This window comes from Strigops habroptila, chromosome 1 (assembly GCF_004027225.2).
Source record: "Strigops habroptila isolate Jane chromosome 1, bStrHab1.2.pri, whole genome shotgun sequence".
In the NCBI taxonomy this organism is placed as follows: Eukaryota; Metazoa; Chordata; class Aves; order Psittaciformes; family Psittacidae; genus Strigops; species Strigops habroptila.
Window position 1 is genome coordinate 48636232 of NC_044277.2, and position 14771 is coordinate 48651002.

General features: G+C 39.3%; 1 protein-coding gene across 6 annotated transcripts in view; it reads right to left on the reverse strand.

The window, feature by feature from the left end:
• GREB1L (GREB1 like retinoic acid receptor coactivator) overlaps positions 1-14771 on the reverse strand; it is a 137458-nt gene that overhangs the window by 74517 nt on the left and 48170 nt on the right. For 5 of the 6 annotated variants that reach the window (XM_030483776.1, XM_030483759.1, XM_030483766.1 and 2 more), the window contains exon 2: positions 2379-2479. The exons of the other annotated variant lie outside the window; for it this stretch is intronic. The gene's annotated coding sequence lies outside the window, so the exon portion shown is untranslated. The remainder of the gene's footprint in view (positions 1-2378; positions 2480-14771) is intronic. 6 annotated transcript variants of the gene reach the window in all.

A 14771-nucleotide genomic window follows, 5' to 3' on the forward strand; every position in this document is an offset into this window, starting at 1 on the left:
ACCTTAATCCTTTCTTCATTTGTAATTGCCTTATTGCAAAAGCATGAAGCTGAAGCCTAGAAAGTCAAAGTTAAGGCCTGACCTTCCATCTCTATCCTATCTGGCCGCTCCCTTGTGTACCCCTCAAACACACATGCTATAATTTCCTGATGAGTTTAGAAGGGGTTATCAGGAGGATTTCAAGACATGTGTCAGTTTTGTAGCAACCTGAATGCTATGCAAACATCTTCTGTGTTTAATAGGCGATTTGTATTTTAGTAGGTTTATCCATTCCCAACTTTATTTGTTTAAAGGTGCCTTAACCTTGACATAAATCATGTTAAGCGCCTGTATAGAGTACTTCTAAAGAGTTTAAAAATTAAGCTCTTTGGAGAGCTGTATTTTGCAAGCATGATTCTTTATTAGAAAAGAAAAAATAATTACTTAACTTCTTTGCTTCTTTTTTCCCCTTTAAAATTATGCAATTTATTCTTTTTCACTGCTCTTACAGCATTCTTTTAAAGATCTCGATGAAACACCAGGTTAGTCACTATAAAAACACCAGCACCGCTGGCTCCCGAGTATCTTTTTCTTCCTAACACAACAATGAGTGTTTGCGTAAGACAGTAGGGCCAAAGAGTCGGAGGCCCCGGGTTGTGTCTTGCAGCAGCCCCCCCTTCCAAAGGAAAACAAAAAGCACTGAACCTTTTCTGCCACATGCCTGGTCCTTCCCCCACCACCTCTGTGGTGAAGACAGCCATTATTACATTTCCTTTCGGGTTATTTACAAGGTCTTGGCTCTGACATTGATTTCTTATCTGTTTCTATGACAAATGTTAAGTGTTAATAAGCTGTCACTTTAAAGAAAGATAATGCTAAACAAATTATAGGAATTAATTAATCAAAACCTATTCTTTAACATTTTTTTTGTGAGCATTGAAAAAGAACAGCAAATACTGCTTGAGACCAGAAAATCCCCACATTTTTTCAACCAATTAATAATAGCAGATTAAAAGAAGTTATAGTTTAAACTAGGCACTATCTTGATATCTAAAGTGAATTTGCCAGGGGATATAGAATAACCAGGCAGGCGCAGCTCCCTAAGGAACAAAGTCTTTTAATTTGTAAGTTAAGGTTTTTACTTCTTACTTTTTCAAGTATTTTGCTCACAGTATAAATTTTAGGATCAAAGGTGAAAGTTCAGAAATCTTTTTGGTTACAGAACCATTAAAATGATAAACATTTGGGATCCCAAAGTACACTTCTACTCTAACTGTCCTTTCAAACCCGCATTGACTGCACTATAATAGCTGCCGACATTTGGTAAGGATTAGCCTTTCATTTAGACAAAAGCAAGCATTCCTTAGCTAAATCAGCACTTTTTGCCATCAGACTCATAAAACCTTTTCACAACACAGATTTTCAAGAGAATCCTTTAGGGTTTTAGGATGCTGCTCCTTTTACTAAGTAACAAAATACACCCCAGGGTGTCTCATTGACCGCACTCAGCTGTCCTTTGACCTCTGCAATTGTTTAGCCTAACTTCAGGGCCACAGAATCTGCCTTCCCCCCATCAAAAAGGCTAATGTTGCTTCCTCCTAGCACCTGGCAAAGCAAAATCCTAGAGGTTCCCCCCCTCTTCCAGACTCTACCATGTTCCAGATGTTGCGAAGCAAAATGTTCCTGCAGGCAGGTTTTGGGAACCCGCAAGCGCCACTCAACCTGGGCTGTGGCCATGACCCCCTTGCTCTGCTCTGCGCTGCCCTTGCCCCAGGGATACAACAGGTCATAAAGCAGGAATAGATCTTCAGCCTTCTGGGTACACTGGCTATTTAAATGCAACAAGAAACTATGCGAGCCCAATATTGTATACTGAGGCAAGCCTCCCCCCCTTTAAGAAGTCAGGAAAAAAAGACGTGTGAGAATCTCAGTTGGAAGCACAAATCTATCCCGATCATTACAAAGATCTGCATTCTTCTTGCCATTTGTTTTAAACCCTTTGAGAGGACAAACAAGCAAACAAACATCCATCCTCCAAGTGCATAAAACATCTATTTAGCTAGCTGCTTAGGTATTTGTGGCAGTTCTAAGTAAAACAGCAGATGAAAATTGTTACAGCTTCGAAAGAACTGTCATTAAATAATGAAGTTGACCTCATTGTGGATATGTAAGAAAAAAAAGGAAGCACAAATCAGCCCTCTTTGGTGAGGTCTGTTTAATTATATGAACTGGATTCCAAGATTTTTTTGAGAACTTAGACATTGTACATGCCTGAAGCAAAAATAAAATCATTATTTACAGTCCACACTATTCCTAAAATGCAGTCAACGCAAATGAAAGCACGGATGATGAATACAAACATGCAATATATTGTCTATTAGGAAAGGCAAGTACAGTACCTTCTCAGATTCCTTTTAACCTATTTGAAATGCAGTCATGATTAAAGGAGGCAGCTAAGAGTTTGAGAAGCTTTGCTGCGAAGTTTAAAACTCCTGAACACCTGAAAAACAAGAAAGGAGAAAAAAAAGTTAGAATTACTTGTGCCAGCATATAGTTTATAACAACCCAAGAAAACCTGCCTATCTAAACCTGGTTTAGGGTGAAAATTGAACTGGGGTGGGGAAAGGAGGGCTGATGACTTAAAAAAGCATCTTTTGTTAATAGAAATACTTGGTTGAATCTGCATGGCTGCTTTTCTGCGTTCTACCAGAAATAAAGAACAAGTTTGTCACAGAATCTGCACATGTTTTGCACTGCAGTTGCTATATGAAATATTAGGAACTTAGCACAGCAATATAAGAAAATTAACTGTCACAGAAACATAAAAAAAATAGACGATACTGTAGAAGTAATTATTTTCCTATTGGTTTAAAAAGAAACTGAATGGGTGAGCAGTTATCTACACTGAACTGGAGATCAATGTTCAAAATGAAATCAGAATTAGATGATTGCTCTCCTGCCTGACATCCTATAAAGGTATTTAAGTGGAAACATTTCTAATAGAAATTGCAGTTTATAAAAGAGAATACACCTGAAATACCCCAAAGAATGGCAACAATGGTGTAGCAAGCATCAGGCAGAAGAGCGACTTCTAAAATACCTAAGGCTATACAGAACAGTAATTAACGTCAGGAAAAGCTTTAAATTAAGTTATCATTGACTGGACTTCAACAAGACTTTCTGAGGCACACAAGCTGGTTTGGCTTCTCAATAGAAATGGACAATATTTTGCCAAAAGATTTTAAAGAATTTTCCCTGTTGCTCACAAATGGGATTTTAGGCTTTAAGCTGGGACCACAGCCTCGGTCTGCTATCAAAACCAGAACGTACACAACTCTTTCAGCTGTAGACTTAGAATTCAAAACCCAGGTTTTCAAATTAAAAGCAATGCAATTTTAAGCTTCCTGCCTTCCCTCCCATTTTTAAAAATCAGCCTATTATAACGGAGCAGCTATAACCCTCACCTCTCATTCAGGAAAGGTTTTGGGCAGGATTCTTGCGTTCTGAGCAAAGACATTGAACAACTCTACTGCCAGGGACACCCAAGGCTACCTTGGGCTATGCATCCCCACCATGCTAGCAGTGACTCCATCGCAGATGGCCAACAAGGTTAATGCACGCAGCTCCTTACCAAACTGTAGGGCTCTGCAGAGCCTTCAGTGATTGCAGAATGTCAGTAATCCAATTCCAACAGCTCCTGGCTCTGAAATTGCTATTTTTCGGACACGTGCTGAACATTTCACCTGCTAGTAATGACATTTTTGTATTTTCTTCTAATTACACTCAAAGCTAAGACCTTTGGCCCTAGGCCACAGACCTCTATTCAGGCTGCACACATTCTCTTAAAGGCCCTGATCCTTTGTTGTCACTCTCGGTCTTTCATCTATTATTTACATCCATTGAGAAGAGAGATACTCTACCATTTGTGAAGCTTTAAAGCTTCTAATCATCTTAATTTCTTCGCCTTTCAACCAGTGCTTCCCCTTATGGACCAATGCCAATAGTGTGACAAAATAATTTTTCAAGCCAAGATCCTCCTGGACCCTTCCCAAACCTTGACACACACTGGGGCTGTAAGTGCCTTTTGTCCTTAGCCGGCTGCTTTTGCAAACACAGACCTTTGCTCTGCTTGGGAGGGGGATGGATTTGCTTGTCAGTGGCTTGGGGGGGAGTTTTCTTGGGGGTTTTGTGTACGTTTTTTTCATCACTTTCAGTTAAAATGTCTAATTCAATTAGTCCAACGAAATCAGAGGTACTGTAGTGAATCTTCCCTCTTCTAAAAACATGAAGTACCTTCTGAAATACAAATCACTATGAATTTTAAGCTTACTGTTTTTTCCAAAAGCTAAACTGGTGATACGCTGGTTTGGTTTTACAATGACAGATTCTCACACAATATTTAAGGCACACAAAATACCACTAACCCTTTTTCTGACTGGCAGCATTAATTTGTCCTAACCTTATAACGCCATGTGATAAAAAAACAAACAAACAAACAAACAATCAAACAATTCTTCATCTGATGTTCAGATCATCTCCTTCTGGTCCTCCCTATTTGCAAATGAAGTAGGAAACAAATCAGCAGCATTTTTGCCAAGTTCTTCAGAATTCACCAGCCACCAATCTTCATTTCCAAGACCTGTGGGATCTGCTAACATGTGATCCATCTTGGCTCTTTCTTCCAGTGCCGCCTGGCTTACTTTTGATTTCTAACAGTGCTTCCTTGTTGTCTGTCCCCTCTGAAGACTCCCCAGCCCCCTTGTCTTTTCTTATTTTCACCATTTGCTTCAACCAGCAGTTCACTTGAGACTCATCCATCTTACAATGCCTAAAGTGACAGATGCTCTCAGGAATGACCATACTGCTGAGTGAACAAAAGATAACATCACCTCTAGGAACTCAGGGAGAAATACAACTTCAACCCTAAGACACGGTTATCCTGACGGACACAGCACCATAAACCTCTCTCAAGTGGGAAAAAAAAAAAAAGGAAAAACAATTGGAGAGAAAAGGAATCTGACACAATTGAAGGCCAGAAGAGTATTCTTTCTGTTTTAGTGACGTTGATGGCCTTTTCATTTTTATTTTCTTTTGGTTTATTCTTTTTTCTTAATACCCATGGAAGATTTTTGCAGAATTTACCTGTGATAAAATCAAGAGGCCCAGAGAGAGTAGAGAAATTTCACACAAGAGCTGTCTCAGGATCCCTATAGACTTGAATGGAGGAAGAAGGCACTTTAGGACAGTTTCAGCAGCATGTCACACAAGTCCTTCGCCAAAACACAAACATTACCTTGTTAAAATCTACACATCCCACAGACCAGCTGTTGCTCAGTTCAATTCTACAGGAATTCAGAATCATTGTGCAAGCCTGTGCCCTTGATGAATGCACACTGTAACCGGAGTAAGATTACTTTAATGTCATGGCTGCTTGATAAATCTGTAATTTGCAAGTAACATACCCCCAGTGTTTTGACATTTGAGCACACACCATTTAGAACAAAAATTAAATTAGCATGATAGATTTTTCCAGTCAACACCTACAGATCTGACTAAGAACAATGTCTGTTTCTAAATGAAGATCTGCACTCTATGCCAGATAAGACAGAAGCAAAAACCGCTGGATTTGAAGTATGCCCAAAATTCTCTATCCATTCTTTATGGTGGAACTTGACTTGCTGAAGAGAGAGGAGTCCTCGGTGGTGCTAGAAATCTCTTACTTAACAAAGGAAAGGTCATATTAGCATCTCCCAGAGACATACTCGCAAAAGTGCTGCCGCAAATGCTGGGAATCCCTTCTATGCAGTGAGATGCAAAGAATTCCCTTCTCTCTCAGCAAAGCTTTAAATAACATCTCATGTTCAGCTTTCAAACACTACAGGAAATAACCATCATTACAGTACATGAGATTGACAGCATGTGAGTTTAGTGGACATAAAAGCTAGAGTTGTAAAACAAAAACCAAGACAGCCTATTAACCAAACGTCTTCTGTTCAGTGTAAAGCCAAGGGAAAGTCACAATATACACTTCTTCAGCTAACGACTAAAGCATTTGTGATGACTTATGGTTTTAGGTCCTTATCCCAATCTGGAGTCTTTCTATTGCACTCACATAGGACGGCCAACATCAAAGCACCAGACTGTAAATACAGAAGTAAGGTATACATACACCATTTTTAAATGTAGGTGATTCTCCCATAGTATGCCATGCAGTACCATTTTGGACCTCCCACAAATGAAAATTAAACTAACAACCACTCAAGTTTGGTTCTTCCTAAAAAGGATCCCAACTCTGGACCCCACACAACCTTTGGAGTTTCCAATCCCGTTCTGAGCCACCAAGTGACCTGGCACTGAAATCTGACAAAATCCCATTCAACTGGGGAAAAGACACATAGGAAAGTGTACAGAAGATAATTATTAGTACATAATTGAAAGAGTTGTATGCAAAACTGCTTTCCACCTCACATCCCAGCCTGCTCAGTCCACATCGCTCTGGAATCCCAGTCAAGCAGCAGGGCTCAAGACATGCTGCAACTACCAAGAAGAAAAGCAGTGAGAAAACCAAGTTTGGGAGATTTACAGGCACATTCTGCCATGGTATCTGAACCCAATTTTCACCATCACAATGAGTGTCATGATGTCTGGGATAATTTTCTGAAGCTCCTTCTAACACTACCAAACCAAAGAAGCAAGTAACTAGGTCTACAGTTAGCATCCTCACAAGGAAATTTCTTGGAAATTATATAACACTTTCATGTGAAATATTTGAAGATCTTGACTTCAGATATGGACCAAGAAGTAGAAAACTGTATCCTGCCTTATAAAATCCATACTCTGCATTCAAATGGGCATCTTATCATACAGACAGTCCTTACATGTTGTATCTCCAGATATTTACCACAGTAGGGAGAAGTGTTTATGCTTAATATGCAATCCATCTTCTGCATGCTGCTGCTTTTAAACAAGACAAAGTGTGAGGTAAAAGGTCAAAACTACTAGAAAGAGCCCTGAATAAAAAGTCTGACATTACAACCATTTCGCTATAAGAGACAAGGTGTAAAATAGGTTCTTGGAGTCAAACTCCCTGTGCAACGGGGCAGGCCAAGGGTACTGATCCAAACAGCAGTGAATAGTGACACAACTGTTGGCATTAATGTTTTTAGTAACACCAAACTGCTTTGAAAATCTCCCACTTAACAAAAGCAGCATTTTTAAATTGAAACTGAATATTTTTACATGCATGTATGTAAAATGAGTTCTCATTCAATGCCATTTTAACATGGAATAACTGAAATATGGATATTAAACTTATAGGTAACTTCTGTTATTGCCATTAAGTTATTGACACTGAAACATGACCTTGAAATGACAGCTCCATTAATGCAATTCTTACTGAGGAAGGTTTCAAAAAGGCCCGATTAAATTAACTACTTTTAAACACAATGGGATCAATATGTATGCAGAGAATGTACACCCCCGTGGCAAGTTCTGCTTGCTTGATTGATCAAAAACAAAAAAATCCTGTGGCCTTCCAGATCTCAGCTGGTGCCAGAAATCCACATAGAAAAAAAAAATATCCATCTAAATGAAACTCTGAAAAGGTTTACCCTTCACCAGTCTATTTGCACTTCAAAAACTCCTTAAGTCCTTCAGCTAAACCCCAGGGTTGAACCATTTCAAAAATGAGAGGGGGATGGCCATGATTTATCTTCCTTCTGTGCTCTGGACAGAGCTGTAAAATCTGCATGCTGGCGTGAGTGTGTGTGTTACAGGCTTGTTTTCAGGAATCTTGGATATTTACCATTTTTAGAAGTAACTCTTCCAAATTCCTCACTGTCATTTATCTCCTTCAAGCAGACACAAGTACCACTTATAGAGCAAAATCTTGATTTCTGCTCACTGGCAATATTTAATGGCCAAGCATCTGAAATCAGCATTTTGAAGAAAAATATAGCAGATCTTATTTATACCTGTAAGTATCAGCTGTTGCCTTAGTGAATTGTTTTAAGGGGACATTTGTTTAAGAATGCAATTTAAGCCCATCCCTTAACATTTAGTAGTATTAAACACATTTTTAATTTTCCATTTGTAGATAGATAATCAATGTGTTGGGTCACACAGGATACATTTTTCAGTCCTCGGTACTTCAAGATAACATTACCAATAGAAGGAAAATGGAGATTTCATGGGTCAAAAACTTCTGGGTCACAAGGACCTTCAGTGCTGCTGTCAGCCTAGTAAAACTCAATCAATATACTCTTGCTTTGTATGTCCACTATTAAAAACCTGGCACCTGAATTCCTACATAATTTTTCCTGAAGTAGAAATACAACTCAACAACTTTACTGACATTCTCTGAGCAGAAATTCATATGCTCCGATATTCATTTAACGTGTTACAAATATAAACACACACACGTATAAATGAAACATACACCTCCTCCAAACATCACAGATAAATCCTACAGCATCAGCATCACACAACAGCACAAAGTGAGAGCACTAAAACATGGTTATTCACTTCAGTTTTTCTATAGCTTTCTTCTAACTCTTAAGACCCAACCCTATAAACCACATGTCAGTGACAACTCCTATCAGTCTAAATTCTTCAGACTTGGATAATAGACTTACTCTCAAGGTAAAAAACAAAAAGAAAAAGATTCAATATTATCTGGTTTTGCATGGAAAGGGCCTACTTATTTCCAAAGTCCTTTTCAGATTTTGCTTTTATCACAGAATTTGGCATCTTCCACCCTAAACCAACAGAAACAGGTGAAAAATATTTTATGAAGTGATAAAAATATGCAGATCCTGCCACTGTAAGTCGAGTCTTAATTTGACTAGTGGGAAGCTTTAAAAACATTGACATTGTGCTTGTTTTTGTGCAAGCCAAATACCAGCCCTAACAAAACTGCAGGGCTAATCTGAAAAAAAACCCCAAACCCCTAATCACTCTATTAATCCCTACTCAAATCCACAAGGATACTTAAGTAAGAGGTTGTGGATATAAGAAGGAATGGCATCTTACTCAGCATCTGACATTCTACTCAAGTTAACTCCTCAGAGTCTGAAATTCTACTTTAGAAGAAGAGTATAAGATGTTTTTAAGCATATATTCTCTTCTGAGAACACTCTTTTCATATAAAAAGAAAAAAAGTCTGCAGTATAACCACAAATCTGTGTGCTTTTGCAAAAACTGTAATAGAGTATTTACTTGACTATGTCCTTCCCTGGCTCAAAATTATAAGACTGTGCTGAGGGTGTTTCTAAACTTGCACCTACTTCTTGTGTGCTTACAAAATTTTATGATTCCAGCTGCAGCCTCATTAGCAAAGCACTTCAACTTCCCTACACATGCTAACATTTGCTATTTTAATAGAAAGCTTTTGCAAAGGTGTAGATTTGTCTCACCTTATTACATTCAATATTCTACAAGGAACAATTTTTGTATATTATTTCATGTAATAAAGAAGTTTTGAGTACTTGTGTAGCCATCTATTTTTCTGTATTTACAAATCCTAAGAAAAACCCAAATGCACATTCTGATCAATAGGATTCGGTACTTCTATTCAAAGCAAAATGAACGTCACCATAGGCAGGCAAAGTGACTTTAGGAACTGAAGTCCAAGGAGACTGAAATAGAATTCCATAAAACCACAAACAGAGTGCAGTCTGCTTCCAAAAAAAAAAAAAAGAAGAAGAAGCTGGAAAAACAAAACACAAACAAGAAATACCCTGTGGATTCATTATCAACCAGGGTGGCAGGCCTTCCTCTAATTCCCTTATAAAAGCCCATGACTACCTGCAGAGCCTGGGAGTGCAAATCACATTAGTGGAGCCACCAGATGACCAAAGAAAGCACTGGAGGCCTGGTGAAACCAGTAAACAAAAGGCAGCATTCCAGCTGAATGCCACTGCTAGAGTCAGCATTGTAAGATGCTTGGATCTGATAACCCAAAAGGCAGATTAGCTGCAGGCAACAAAAGAGTAAAATGAGAAACAAAGGGCTCATTTTGACACATGAAGAAATCATTTCCATTAAGCCATCTTGAGTTTACTGTGTAGTTATAAAAACTGCTCCAACTACAAGTGACATTTAAAGCAATGAAGCTGTGACAGTGCGGCATCGTGGACAAGCTCCTGAAATAACTCAGCCCTGAATGCAGTATAATTTAAAGAGGTAAACTAGCCTCTTTGCCTTTGAATCTTTGTGACATCTTAAAGGCCTAATAATGGTTTTTAAATCTGTTGTAGAGATTTCAGTTACGACTTTCAGTTAGAAGGCTTAACACATCTTAAGGCAACATGGCACCCAGAAAGAACTGAGGCTTCACAAATAGAAGATTCCTTAGTTTTACCTGTATTTAAAAGTTTCCTGCAGAGAACGCACATAGTGCAATTACACAAGAAGGTTGCTTTCCCTCCCCAGTCCCCATCTCCTCCCATATGTGTGTCACTTGCTCACTTAACACAGGAAAGAGTCATATTATATTCCTTCCCAGAAGCTTAACAAAGGACTTTTATCCTGAAACAAGTCTAGGCATACTTTAATCACAAGGACCAAACTGCAAAATTGAGACACAGATGTCCATACAAATATGTAGATACTAGAGAGCTAGAAGGTCAAATCTTTCTTGACTAAAATTGGAAAAACTGCCACAATTTTGTCTTATACAATTAAGAATTCTATATATTCAAAACCAAAACAGGTCTTTTTCTTTCTTCTCAAGACATTAAATTGGCCTGCTATGAAATATCCATGAGCTGGAAAACATTTCTGAGGAATGCTGTGGTAAACAGAAAACATTTCAGCCTGCTAGCTGTGCTGTCTCCATCTCCTGTTTCTAGCACACAATACAGAAACCTGGCACATGAGGAAACAGGCCTTCCTTTAACACAACAACATTTCTTACCTGGTTTTTGCACACATACAGTAACTAAATGTACTACGTCATTTTTACATCAGCCTGGTCTACTAGGTAAATCAGTTGCAGAATGGTATATTCTTTCAGTAGGGACAGAATTTCACAAGCATATTCTTCCACAGCTAACTGATTCTTCTCAGCAACAAGTGCAGAGAAAATATACCTAGAAAACCAACTCAGCAGAGCCTAAGAGGGACAGCATAAAAGAAAACCTACAGCTGTGTCCAGATCGAAATATATGGTATGCATTGACATAGAAATCCTGTTACCAAGCCTCAGTGAAATCTTCTGTAAATTTCTTCTACCTGGTGACTTTGCCAAAAACAAAGCCATTAAACATATTTGAAAGGGGAAAGGCATAATGAGGACATCTAATTATACAATATGGACATCTTCCAGGGACATCTGTAGCAACATACTGGCACCACAACAAACCCAAGAGTAAAAGCCGTCTGATGGTTTAGGGTAGGTATCACGCACATGTGTTTTTCCTCTGGTTCCAAACCATTCTGCTCTGGAATATCACCATGGTACCCATGCTGCTCATAGTATTTTTGCTGCACACATGACCTGAGAGACAAAGAAAGTGGATGGGCCCCTCTTCTATTATTGTTCTTTTAATGATATCTTCTTATCCAAAGTAGCACTCAGGCATAAACATGCCCTCATAAATCCACAGAGGGAAAATGCACTGAAAAATGTAAGAACGAAGCAGATTTTAAAGAGAAAGATTACCTGTGGTCATAATGTGCACACATATGTGCTATCTAAATCTACATAGCACATGCGTGGAGGGGAAGCACAAGATGCTGTTGTACATCAGGCTCCCTCGTTGTACATCTTGTACCCTTATACTGAGGAGAAGGAAAAATAAATTGAAGTTCAGAGATTCAGCCTATCACCATTCAGAGAAACACTTAAGTGTTTGTTATTTATAGCCATCTAACAGTCTGAATACGAAGACGGATGCAGCTAGTAATCACATAAAATGATCCACTTCAATGCAGTTGGCCTTTATACCACGGAGAGAAAACAGCATGATCTTTGCTTGGTAGTCATGGACAGTAGATTACCACTAATGATTTTTTACAGTATCTTTCTAATAACAATGTCAGAGCACTCTAAAAAAAAAGGGCAAGCTGATCAGTTCAGAATATTAAAAAAATCTTCAAATATTTAATCCAAGCAGACCCCATATTTCAGTTACAAAGGGCTTTTCCAAGCAAGGCTATTTCAAGCTGTGTCGCTCTGGGTTCCCTCATCACCAAGATATTCCAGCAAAACAGAAATTCTGTTAGGACTTGCTGCTTAGCTGCTGTTCCTTGTGCAGAAAGATACAGTGTGGCCAGACTTTCCTAAAAATGCTCATGTTAAAAGCCTTTATCTCTTTGAGGAATTCTAGTTATTTTTACATAGGGGCAAGCACCTGACTTGCAAATCTGCCCTCAGCTGAGATTGCCATGGACCCCGTTCTGAGCACCTGGGAGGTGAAGGAAACTGGTTTCTTGCTCCTAAGGTCACTCAGCAGAGCTGGCAGAAGGTCCCTGCAATGAAGACCTCCACATACGCTGGAAAATTGATGGGCTCCTTATAGACCTGATCGGAGAACCAGAAACAGATCAGGGCATCTTCACTACTCATGCTGATCTACATCTACCATGGCTACTGTTTGGTTCTATATCCTCTGCTTTTCAACAAAGAAGTCTCTAAATAAAGACTCCTACAATGCCCACGGAGCTCCCAAAAGTGGTATACTTGGGCAAAATTTTGGGCCACAAGTGCCTGACATTAGAACAGTTACCCCACTAGAGGAGAAACCATTCATACAGAAATTATGCCTCATCCAGATGCTGCTTGGCATGCTAGAAGTCCAGGAGCATTTGTGAAAATGGATATTGAAGCATTTTACCTTAAGGTTGGTGGAGCAACCAAGCTGCTCTTTGACCAATTGAAAAGAAATCTAGCGCAGACAATGTGTTAGGTAAAAGACACAGGACTGGGAAAGAATACTACTTGGGTTTCACAAGGGTAAGACAGTTCCTAGTGCTTTTACTTTGTTCTTCCACATCTCCAATGCTCTGGCATGGAGAGAAATTTAAAAAAAAAAAATGGTCAAGGAAAGAAAAGGCCTTTCAAAAATAGAAATTTCAGAAGAAAAGTAAATAGGAAGAGAACACCTTGTTCTCTCACACACACACTGAAGCACAGAGATCTCATGAAGACTCAGGAATAAGGGAAGGATCATTGCATTCCTGAAGTACAGGATGGGGGGCAAGAGATGGAAACACTGTTAAGCAGCTCTCTATGCTTGTTATTATGATCCTGAGAGATTCTGGTAAAGGCAGGCTACGGAGGATAACACATTTTCTTCCCCCAGCATCATAACCAACTTACACTGAGCTCCTCAGGACAGAGCTGACCTTCCTATAAACCAATACAGAGCTCTGTTCTTGCCAGGGCTTCATTAGAAACTGCCACAAAATGCATAAACTGAAAAACCCATACAGAGAGATCCTGGAAAAGAAAAGACACTCATATTCCCAGTTGTTAACTGTAACATAAAAATCAGGAGTGTATATAAAACATACATGAAAATAATTGAATCCTTTCTACAGGTTTATTAAGTCCAACTTACTCTGAAATGGAAGTTCCCCATCCACCCTCCTCTTCTTTCCAGGGAAAAGTCTCCATTGCTGCTACATATATTGGTTTTCAAGGCCATACCCATGAATACATAAAGAAAACAACACACTGATGGAGTAGGAACCTTTCCACAAAATTCAAAAGGAAGACAATTTTTTGTTCCCCACTTACGTCTATTGTTATTGTACACACAGTTTCAGAGGATGGGTTGTGTAAAAGCTAAATAGGCAGAAAAAATACTGGCCTGTCACCCTTGAAATCCCCAATGTGACAATAAGCAGTGCTTTTTCCCTCCATATGCTACCCACTTCTGGTGCCTTCCAGAAAGCCTTTTTATCTGATGCTTGGAACAGACTCCTGCTGCAGATCTGAATGCAGAGGGCTGAAAGTACTGTACAAATGGGAGATGGAGTTGGGGAAAATGAGTGGTTGAATATAGAAAGAAACAGGAAATCAATTCACAGAGATGCTATCTTCACTTCAGTGCTTCTGTTTCACCTTCTCCTCCCACGCTTGCTCTCTGTCCCTTGCCAGCTTCCTACTATACCAGCTCTTTTCCTACCTACCTGCTAGTGAAGGAAGGAAACTTTACCAAGACCATCTTCCCTCTGCTGGTGCAGAATATCTGTGTCTTAAGAGCACTGTCTGGTTCACCCTAGCCTATTTTTGGCTGTCATCTGAAATACACAACAATTCTTTCTTCCAGCCTTTTTTGCTCCCCAAGTATTGATCCAGATCCCATGTAATGACAGGGTTTGAGATCTCATGGAAACCCTGAGAAATCAACAGGAAGATGAAAATTACAGTGCATGAAAAATAAACAGCCCTTTTTTTTTTTTTTTTTAAAGCAGGGGCCAGCAGGATAACAATTCCAGATAAGATTTAAATAAACATACGTGGGAGGTAGCAGGAAAGGCAGTCGGTTCCTCATGCTCAGATGCACACAGGTAATGACCTCTGCCTCTTGCTCTCCCAAAGCTAACAATGCTAGTTATTGCACTCCTTCAGTGTGATCTGGAAAGGATCCAGCTCACTACTGATTACATTTCATCCACAGTTAGTTTAACCTTTGAAACACGACAGTCAGCGGCAGGGAACAGGCCAGCACGTAAGGTCAGCTCAACCTTGTTGGTCCCAGCATTCTCCTAGTGTTTGCACAGAAAACAACATGGCGATCAGGGATTCCCCCCCCGTAAATACAAAAGACCCAACGGAGACAGCG